Source organism: Mixophyes fleayi, chromosome 4 (genome assembly GCF_038048845.1).
Source record: "Mixophyes fleayi isolate aMixFle1 chromosome 4, aMixFle1.hap1, whole genome shotgun sequence".
In the NCBI taxonomy this organism is placed as follows: Eukaryota; Metazoa; Chordata; class Amphibia; order Anura; family Limnodynastidae; genus Mixophyes; species Mixophyes fleayi.
The window spans coordinates 214,168,766-214,180,277 of record NC_134405.1 but is presented as its reverse complement, the minus strand read 5'-3'; the positions used below and the strand labels follow the sequence as shown (position 1 = coordinate 214,180,277).

Below are 11,512 nucleotides of genomic sequence, written 5' to 3'. Positions count from 1 at the left end.
GAATGATGGGAGAGGGATCAGAACACACATCACACCCACATGACCGGCATAATACAGCCGTCAAGTCACAGAACGAGCTCTCATCCCTACTTCTTTCCTATTGGTTCAGTTCCAAGAGCGGGAGTTTAGAAGCAGACAACTGGGATACTTTTCCCTGATTACTTTAAGGGACATATGCAAGTAACAACGTGAGTTACAGCAGGTCTCTTAACACAGGGGCTGCATGTATAAAGTACAGATGTCAAATTAATACTTTTAGAATGAAAAAAAGTCAATATCATAATTTACCTGAATATAACACTACAATAATATACGGCATATAGTACAAATACCCTGCTCCATACACTATGTGTGACTTGCCTTTCTCAGGTGACGAGGCCCCAGTGCCCATGATGATGGTTATGCTGAGTGCCTGGAATGAAGAGACAGCTACAGGTGAGAGGGCTGTGCAGCTGGCGATTATATGGAGACGGTGAGGACAAAACACCCGGGAAAAGAACGGTCAGCATGACTGGCGTTATACTACCATAGCCATCCAATGGCAACCCGGTAATCATCCCCACCGGATTCCTACTGGTTGTTTCTTCACTAATGTTTTATTAGAATGCAATATTAACCACTTCATGACCGAATGTTTTTATATATATATATATATATATATATATATATATATATATATATATATATATATATGTGTGTATGTAATATATATATATATATATATGTATATGTGTTTGTGTGTGTGTATGTACATGAACAAAGGCAACATTACGGAAACACTTTGAGAAGCAACTGTCTATAGCTTTTTTTTTTCCTGGTATTCTAGAGCAGGGGTCAGGAAACTTTTTTTTTACCTTTTACCCCAAAATATATTTAGATACGCCAACGTACCCCCTTGATTTGAAAGGAAGGAAATCATATATTCTTAATTATTGGAATTCAAAATTTTATTGCATCTATTCAAAATTTCTTTGAAAGCTTCAACTTCAAAACTTCAGGTCTTGTAGAAATGATGTTGCTTCATTTTTTGATACGAGATCATCAATATTGGGGCATTTGGATACAGTCTTCAGCGTCCAATCGATTTCTCTGCTTTGTTTTTATGTGTGTTAGAGTGGAAAATCCTTGTTCGCAAAGGTAGGTTGTTGCAAAAGGCAGCAACTTTTTGACTGCCTCCTCATGTGTAATTTTGAATGCCTTTGCAGCTGTTGACATCCAAAAATATGACAGATCTGCTTTGTTTTCAAATGCAATAAGTGCTTTACTATTGCATTGAGCCTCTGCCAACCCTTGAGGCTCTTCTGGTACAACAGCAATTTCACATTTAAAGGGGTCTACAATCCAACTGACAGCATGTGAATCAGCAGCATTACCCCCAGGAATTTCATTTTTACCCCATTTGGGGTAATTTACCCCTCTTCCCTGACCACTGTTCTAGAGGTTTACTAGTCTTCCCCAAGCTCAGGGAAATGCAAGCAGGATGGAGCAGGCGGTGTTTGGAAAAGCACAATGCTTTTGAATGCAAGAAACATCTTAAATGGTATGGGAACATTTGGTTTCCATTTTCTGGCCTTATTATATGTGTTGTACTAGTAATAAAACACTAGTACAATGCACAACACTGGTGGGTATCATGCATTGGGATGGGAGTAAAAAGTAAAACAATTCAGGAATTTTAACAATTGCAAAACACTACATTCAGGAGCTCCCCCTACTGGCAGGTGCACGTTTGTAATATGCAGGCAAAGTTTGTACCCCTGTCAACAGAGCTTTTTCATCTCCACTAACCCACTAACCTGCTCTCCACTTTCAGATATGGATATTATTAACAGCTAATTATGCACCTAGTCTAGGGACAGGTTTAGTACATATATTGACATTGCTGTGTAATTTATTTTTTATGTATTAACTCTTGCAGTAAGTCACGTATTGATATGTGTGTTGCATATGAATTTCTCATAGAAGTGATGAGTGCTGTATTAGTATGGGTTTCTTCATATACTGATATGAATTTCTACATAAAATTCTTATGCACGTCTTATGTTTAAGGAAAAAATCCAAAAAATATGTGTTATAAGGCAACAGGTTGCAATCTATCTAACTGACTTGGATGAGTAAATTGCTCTTTATACAGAAGTTTGTACACTAGCTGAACTTTATATGAATGGATCTGTTAAAATTGTGAGGGTATGGGTTTTATGTGTAGCTCTTTTGCCCACTCAGCTTGTCAGCCTGAAGTAAATCTATGCGCTGATTGAGTGTACCAGGTAGCTCAACAAATTCAGAATCATTTAGACAAACAACTGAAAAAGTACAAGTATACCTTTTACTTTATATATAAAAAACAAATATATGGCATACCATTAACAAAAGCTAGTTCACCACACAAGAGCTTGACAATCCAATAACAGGCATGATCCTGGACCAGTCAAACAGGAGTCATAACCCCTAGACAGCCTGTCGGAAGTAGAAGATTAGTACAAATTAAAAAAAATGCTGCGCTCCCTCTCTTTAACTCTGCTCTGGTTCCCAGACCTGAGTTTGACCACTGAGTCTCCCCCAAGTCCTCATTCTGCAGCAGACACCCTGCCGGAAGAGGCTCTGTTAAATCTGAAAGTGAATTCGGTGGAGAATAAAAGACACCCATTGTCAGCAATAATGGATAACGTAATTTAGTGTCTGTCCTAACCTTAAGTTAACCCATGAGTGTCTTTTTATTCAAAAGTAGTCCTACACAGGGGAGGGCTGGCAGGTTTTAGCCCGGGGGGCAAGACTCAACTCAGCAGCCTATTTTAAAGGGAAAAAAGCAGGTGGCCCAGTGAGGAGGCAGAGGAGCCTCTCAGTATGCTATTGATATGTTTTATCTGGTAAATGTGCCATACCCGGCTGCATACCTAATGGAGTGTCAGTGGTGAGGGGTTCTTCCAGGAAGCAGCAATCTGGCATGTCGCCAGATTTATGATGTGTCTAAGCAATTTGTGGGTGTCTGAGGGAAGACTGCAGAAGTGAAGGAGAGGACAGCGGTCCAGAATGGGCATAGTTTGGGACAGCTCCACCATACATACAAAAAAGTGCCAGTGTGGCCGCAGTTCCTCCAACAGGCAGTGCTTACCTGTGAGTAGAGGCTGAGTAGTTCTGTGTTGTCGGCATAAGGGTCGGCGAGCCCCTTAGTGTAGTACCCACCTGACGCCTGTCCGCTTGCTTCCTCCCTCTTTACACCCCCCCCTCTAATTCGCGGGTGCACCACCTGATGGTAACTAATATTTTTTTAAAAAAATAACAATAATTATTATTGGTAGACCAGGCCCAGGTAATTTGTACATGCTCCCCTCCTCTCAGCGCCCCTGCAATGAACCTATAACCCAATCCACATAGAGGAGGATAATGAATGGAAATCGTTCATCAATACACCAGATAGCCTTTGTGTTTTATGATGCCTTTTGGGGTCTGAAATTTCGTAGCAGTCTTCCAATTTTTGTTAATAACTCTTTCATGAAGTTCTATAGTTTGTCAGCCTACTTAAAAGACATTCTAATCTCCAGATTTGGCCTTGTATAGACTTCATGTCAAGACTGTACAGCATCATTTGACAATGATCTCCATTTTAAATAAGAAAAATGTAGTCTTGATCAATTTCACTATCCTGAATTGCTCTCAGTCTAAAGTGCATATCCACCAAGTAAAAACTGCTCTTTTGGGATTACTCCCACTGCTGCTCTCGCCAATTAGGGGCTAACAAACAGTGTACATTTAAAGGAACTTCTGCTTTATTATTACAACACCCTGATCTTTCATGATCATTCTCAAGTATGCTCCCAAAAATGTTTCTCTCTAAATAAGAAATGCTCAAAGAAACATAATGCTGATATGTGCCATATTTTGCGTAAAATCCCTCTGGGTACGCCCAGCCCCGGACCATATGCCAGTGAGCGCAGCAACATAAATTCATCTTTGAGCGCAAAAGATTCTTACTGCAGCACACGACTTCATGGGCGGAACGGGGAGGAGTATGGGTATATACACATAGTCAGTGAACCTTAAAAGCATGCAAGAACACATCTGATTCAAGCTTTGGGCATCTCAAAGATACATATTTTTCTGTCGTACCACTTGCACCAGCTACAGGTCAGGTAAGTGACAGTGCTGATTACTAGTGATAACGGATGGGTATGCATGTTAGAACATGTGTTTGCAATCAGAAAAAAATGTAAATATGCTTTTTATGTACAGTATACATCCATAGCATCCTCATAAATGTATTTTATACAAGAAACGGGAAAAAAAAAATTTTTTATTTTTTTTTAAGTTTTGTTATTAATGACTATATTATTAACAGGTGAGATTAATTGAATAGCTTTTTTTTCTGTACGTTCTTGTGGTACTTTATATTCCATATATGTATTGGAGGTATCCTGCATTGTATTGTCTGTTAGAGCAGAGCACACCTAGATCCATATTCAACGACAGACGTATCTTTTACATACACAACTGGTTGAATTTGGACGTGCCTATGCCTGATTTCCGTGCAAAAAAAATAATTCACAATAGTGTGGTTTTGCTCATTATATTAGTAGTGCTCATTATATTAAGATTCATAGGTGATGAAGAGGTGAATTGATTTGCCATATATCTAGAAAATCTACACATATACACCTAGGGCCCGATTCATTAAGGATCTTAACTTAAGAAACTTCTTATTTCAGTCTCCTGGACAAAACCATGTTACAATGCAAGGGGTGCAAATTAGTATTCTGTTTTGCACATAAGTTAAATACTGACTGTTTTTTCATGTAGCACACAAATACTTGATAGCTTATTTGTACACTGAAATTTAAAGTTGATATTTGTGTGCTAGATGATAAAACAGACAGTATTTAACTTATGTGCAAAACAAAATACTAATTTGCACCCCTTGCATTGTAACATGGTTTTGTCCAGGAGACTGAAAGAAGAAGTTTCCTAAGTTAAGATCCTTAATGAATCAGGCCCCTATATATTAAATATAGCCTTGTTTATTCACATTGTCAGCACAGTTTTTATATTTTGTTTTTTTATAAATAATTCCAAGGCTTCTAAAAATAAAGTTTAATGTGTGTGCTTGTTTTCCGTGCAACAATCTTGAGTCGACTACAAATTGATATGATAATTTCACAGTAATTTTGAAGTGTCTTTTCTGGACAATGATTAAATTTTCCTGTGTAATGATTATACCATATTACATTAACCCCTGGAGTGCCTCTTTATGATGGTAGTTCTTTTCCTTTTCTTATCTTTTTTGAGTGGACCCACAAATATAGGTTTGCAGAATATGCTATAGTAATGACATGGAAAGCATAATTTGAAATAATGGTAGCCAGGTCTCTGATTGTTATGGTCACTAAGGGCTGTTATCAATCAGGATTGGCATAGGCCTCTCAGAGGTGCGGAGTCTATCGGATCCCCTGCTTTTCACCAAGAACCGCCGCAGGGCAGGATGGATTTTGCTGCCGAGAGTCAGCAGGTCGCGGCCCCTAGGGTAGCCCCCTGATGTGATAGAAGGTAAATGGACAGGTGCAGCTGGATAAACACAGGTAGGTACTGAGGTTGTGGTCAGTATACCAAGCCGGGTCGGATACACTTAGGTACACAGAGCCAAGGACAATCCAGAAAGCAAGGTCAATGAACAAGCCGGGTCGGATACACATTGAGGTATGTGGTGCTAAGGACATCCAGAAAAATGATGTCGGTAAACAAGCCGGGTCGGATACACACTGAAGAAAGCAGCACAAGGGTTAATCAAGAAAACGTAGTCACACAATTCAGGAGAAAATCGCTAGGAGCCATGAATCAGAAAGCACAGTGGGAGCCAGAAGCAGGGGTTAGCAACCTGTTGCTCTGACAAAGACTGTGTGTTAGAGTGGATCTTATATAGTGCAAGGAGTTTCAAACTACCCGCCCAGAGTCACAAGATCGCAGCACCAAGCAGGAGGTGAACAAGAGAGGAGTGTGGAGCAGGTAAGTCCCTCACACTGATAATATGTCACTGAATTAACTTCACCCCTACCCATTTCTAACAACATATGGTTTTGTTCTGAAGGCTGTCTTCAGAGCTAAACCATATGATTTTACATTTTTGTGAGGTTTTGCACAAACCTCGGAAGACAGCTGCTTAGTGGATCTTTTACATATTAGCATTACCAATTCTAGTGAGTAAATTTTTTAGCGCCTATGGACTGAATGTACCTATATTTTGAAGGAGATAATTTTACATTGTCTCTTTGAATAATAGACAGATTATTCCCTTCCTAACAAGCCTTGGACACACTTCCGTTGAATTATAGTTTTTGTAAAATAGGTCATTTTGTCTTCACCCTCAAACCTGCTGCTCTCTTTTCTTTACATGGCTTTCCTTATGAAATTGTCTTGGATCGTGAAGTTTAATTTGTGGCCATTCAGCAACAATATTATGACTCATATTTTCAGTCAAAGATAGGAACAATACTTGAGATCCAATTTTTGTTTCGGGGTGGGGGGTGGGTGACTTGATTTCTTTGCCAATTTTGCCCAAAGAAGTTTGACAATTGATTGAGGTTGAGAACTTTTGGAAGAGTAGCAAAATACTTTCGAAGCTCTATAGAAGACTTTTAGCTCCTCGATCCTGACCAAAAAGGCGTATACCGGCGGTTCCCAAACTGTGCGCCACGGCTCCCAGGGGTCTGTCTCAGGGGTGCCGCGCGCCAGCCATAAAAAAAACAAACAGAAACACTTACCAATCCACGCGGCGCCGGGACCCAGCATCCTCCTCTCTCACGCAGCTGTCATATCAGTGACAGCTGCTGCGTGAGAGAGGAGGATGCTGGGTCCCAGCGCCGCGCGGATTGGTAAGTGTTTCTGTTTGGTTTTTTTATGGCTGGCGCGCGGCAGAGGGGCAAAGTGAGAGAGGACAGAGGAGAGTGACAGCATGACAGAAGGGGGACAGAGGAGAGCTACAGGAGAGGGACAGAGGAGAAGGACAGCGTGACAGGAGAGGGACAGGGGGACAGAGGAGAGCTACAGGAGAGGGACAGAGGAGAAGGACAGCGTGACAGGAGAGGGACAGAGGAGAAGGACAGCGTGACAGGAGGGGGACAGAGGAGAGTGACAGCGTGACAGGAGAGGGACAGAGGAGAAGGACAGCGTGACAGGAGGGGGACAGAGGAGAGGGGCAGCGTGACAGGAGGGGGACAGAGGAGAGTGACAGCGTGACAGGAGGGGGACAGAGGAGAGCTACAGGAGAGGGACAGAGGAGAAGGACAGCGTGACAGGAGAGGGACAGAGGAGAGGGACAGGGGGACAGAGGAGAGCTACAGGAGAGGGACAGAGGAGAAGGACAGCGTGACAGGAGGGGGACAGAGGAGAGTGACAGCGTGACAGGAGAGGGACAGAGGAGAAGGACAGCGTGACAGGAGGGGGACAGAGGAGAGGGGCAGCGTGACAGGAGGGGGACAGAGGAGAGTGACAGCGTGACAGGAGAGGGACAGAGGAGAGGGACAGCGTGACAGGAGGGGCACAGAGGAGCTGGGACAGTGTGACAGAGGGCAGAGGAGCTGGGACAGCTTGACAGAGGGCAGAGGAGGGGGACAGCGTGAGAGGGCAGAGGAGCTGGGACAGCGTGACAGAGGGCAGAGGAGCTGGGACAGCGTGGCAGAGGAGCTAGGACAGCGTGACTGTCACGGGCACTAGGAGTCTTTACCCAGGGATCACCAGGTGGTAGGCTTACCAGAGCAATGTAGATGGTAATAGGGTACTCTGGTAGCTGGGTGATCACGGACCAGGAAGCAGCAGATGATGAGATGCTCAGGAAAGTCTATGACTAGCAGCACTGGCAATATGGAGGCAATAGTACACGAGGAACTGTAGGACAAGGACACGTGAAGGTAGTCAGTGGTCTGCGGTAGCAAGTTGTACCACTGCTATAGTGAGGAGGAATGTCCAACAGAAACGAGGAGGTGATGAGAGTCAGCGGTCTGCGGATAGCAAGTGGTACCGCTGTCTGAGTGAAGGAGTGGAATCCAAGTGGAGGTATCCAGGGAGTCAGTGGTCTGCGATAGCAAGTTGTACCACTGCTATGTGAAAGGATACTGGAACAGGTGATACTGGAAACAGGGATCAGTGGTCTGCTAGCAGCAAGTTGTACCACTGAATATATATGTGAGGAGGTGCACGGGGAGAGACTGCAACACAGGATATACACAGGCACCTTATATACGATCCACAGTAACATGCACAATATATATATAAATGACTGAACAGGTCTGCAAATATAGAAAGTCTCTTGAAGTAGTCCAGCACAAGTTAACACAGTCAATGATGGCAATAGACTCAGCGGATAGCAGACTCCAGAGGAGAACCAACACAGTCCAGCAAGATATGCAATACACCAGCACAGTCAATGAGAAGTATGCATACCGTGGTTCAGAAGCAGGCAGTCAGAGAGGAGTGCAGGGATACCTGAGCGGCAGGAGGCCGGCTGGACGAGAAGTCCCAGGATAGCTGAGGCAGCGGTCAGTAGGTGCAGCGCACAGATAAGTAGACCAACAGGGACACGAATCCACAGGAATCAGTAACACGTGGAACTGGACTCAAGCAGGACCCAGGAGAGTGGAGATGATCCAGCAGAGGAGTAGTGATGAGATATAAATCCAATGCTGACAGGGGGGTAGACCTGCGGGACACGTGAAGGCGTGGAGAGCGGATCAGCAGTAGATGGGTGATAGCGCGGTCAGCAGCAGCAGGACTCTGCGGTACACAGAGGTAACCAGTAGCAACCAATAGTTGTCAGTAGCGATGGAACACGGGAGAGCAGAGTAGACCAGGAGCTGTTGATCACGGAGAGCAGCAAACGGCAATGAGAGCAGCAGTCTCGAGGAAACACAGGAGAGCTGAGAAGAGACTGCAGTGCACAGGAGCAGCGGATAGAAATCAGCTAACTTGTCACGATGATGAACACAGGCGAGTTGAAGGCTGGAGGCTGTAGTGCACGGAAGCAGCGGATAGACATCAGCTAACAATCCCGATGATGAACACAGGCGAGTTGTAGGCTGGAGGCTGTAGTGCACGGAAGCAGCGGATAGACAACAGCTAACAGTCACGGTAATGAACACAGGCGAGTTGCAGGCTGGAGGCTTGTAGTGCACGGAGGCAGCGGATAGGAATCAGCTCACGGACTTAATGAGGAACAGGTGAGTGGATGTAAGTAACGGTTGGAGTGCACAGAGGCAGCGGGTAGAAACCAGCAAACAGTCACAGAAAAATATAATAGCGTGATGTGGATTAGAGGACTGTAGTGCACGGAGGCAGCGGATAGGAATCAGCAAACAGTCACAATGATAAGTAATAGCGTTGAAGTGGTTTGGGAAGACTGTAGTGCACGGAGGCAGCGGATAGGAATCAGCTAACAGTCACGATGATACAGTTGATGGTAGAAGTGGTATGGGAACCACAGTAGTAGAAGTGGTTTGGAAACCACAGAGGTAGAAGTGGTTTGGAAACCACAGGAATCAGCAGCGCTGAAAACACGAGGAATACAGGAACACCTTCAGAGACTCATAGGAAATGAGACTCCAAGATCAGGCAACGTGGTGTTGACCACAGGTGCTTAATATAGGGAGTGTTGCCTGATCTGCCAATTGAGTTAAAGGGACATACACAGAAGTATAGGAAAGGGCTGCGCATGCGCAGATCCTCAGGATGGAGGACGGCCACGGTTCCTAAATGTCCGGGAAGAGGCACTCACGGTACGGTGAGTGACAGTGACAGAGGGCAGAGGAGGGGGACAGCGTGACAGAGGGCAGAGGAGGGGGACAGAGGGCAGAGGAGGGGGACAGCGTGACAGAGGGCAGAGGAGGGGGATAGCGTGGCAGATGAGCTGGGACAGCGTGACAATAAGCATTTCTGTCCTGACCTAAATACTTACATACAATTTTTTGACCCAACTACTTCTAAAACAGGACTGCTTGGTAATTATTTTGGAGGGGTGCCTTAAAAAAATTATGCAGACTCTAAGGGTGCCGCGAACTGCAAAAGTTTGGGAACCACTGGCGTATACAATTGAAACCTCTGAAATGTGACATTCCAGCTGGTCTTGCAAACATGTAGATATTATCAGTGACCACTCCACATTCTTCACGCTTCTCTGCACGAAGTTCCATTGTACTTGTATAACTGGTGTTTCCCACGTTTCCTCGTATTTCTATCTTTTTAAAGTATCAGCAGAGCTTTTTCTCAAGCTCAGAAATCTATAGGGCAACATCTGTGTGGAGATCCAAAATATCTCTGTAAGAAACGGTTGTTAGCAGAATCTTGGAAATTTCCCTTCTTCGATTGAATAAGGTTACCTGTGCCAGGGTGACCTTTGCAAGTAATTTACACATCTTCACTGAAGGGTATGAGATCAGCTCATTCAATCTTGTGTGATAGATGTTCCTGGAGTTGCTTGCAATTTCCACTATAGAAGTGCAGCCCCCCCATCGTTGCTCAGCATTCCTCAGTGCTCAAAATAATTTGCAAACCATGGCCAACAGTTGTGAGAGAAGAGTAAAAATGGAAGCTGAATGAAAATAAAAAATAGATACCTAAGGCTATATGGTTCCGAAAATATTTTATATCATACTCTTATTTAAATGTGCTGTAGACACAATGAACTTATGACTGATAATGTCCTTTCTTGGACTTAAATGTTGGCAGACATATGCTTCTTCCTGTGTAATGGCTGTATGTATTGTGATGTAAAATAAGAACTCTGGTCATGAAAGGCCTGAACAATGAACCAGTTATCTACCTCAAAGATGCTCTATGTATAAGCCATTTTAGTTTGAATAAGTTAGCATTATAGGAAGTACATGGTTATAATTATGTAATCTGGGGATAGGGCTCTAAATATGATGTTTCAAACAGTCAACAGTTCTGTATACAGGGATATGTATTTCTGAATAGGCATTACAAGTCAAACCATTTGTTATCGTAGGATTTATGTGTTCACAGGCACAAGTTCACAATATTGTACCAATGCATGCTTTGTTCACTATAGAAATTGATTATAACTAATAAAGCTTGGATAAGTGCCAGCCAATGTGCTAAATAAACTGAAGGTACGCTCCTAGTTGTATGTCTGTTCCTGTGTGAACTAGACATCCGTGTAAACAAGCAATAAAGAAGGATTTGCTTTTCATTTGACTCTGAGTCCAGAGGGATTCTTTTCAGTAACATTTCAGTGTTAGCAAGGGAGTCTTGCATGTACTGGTTTCATTGACACTGCCAGCTACCAGTTTCACAGCAGATACTACATGCAGAACGTTTGGAGGAATGGTAATCAAAAGCTTCCAAAAACCATCATTAATATCAGGTGAAACAGGCTAAGCAAAGACACACAGCGACTGTTACCAGCCGCGACTCGCTTTTCAACTCTGGCTGCGCCCCGGCCGTTGCTAGAGCAATGGTCAGGACGCGCAGCTACTAATCACTGCATCCCGGTATGAGGGGTGGCCAGGTGCGT

At 43.7% G+C, this 11,512-nt stretch overlaps 1 protein-coding gene across 1 annotated transcript in view; it reads left to right on the top strand.

The window, feature by feature from the left end:
* The first annotated feature begins 100 nt into the window (after positions 1–100).
* Positions 101–11,512, top strand: part of APPL2 (adaptor protein, phosphotyrosine interacting with PH domain and leucine zipper 2) — a 130,132-nt gene continuing 118,720 nt past the window's right edge. The window contains exons 1-2 of the mRNA XM_075209318.1: positions 101–188; positions 370–549. The gene's annotated coding sequence lies outside the window, so the exon portion shown is untranslated. The remainder of the gene's footprint in view (positions 189–369; positions 550–11,512) is intronic.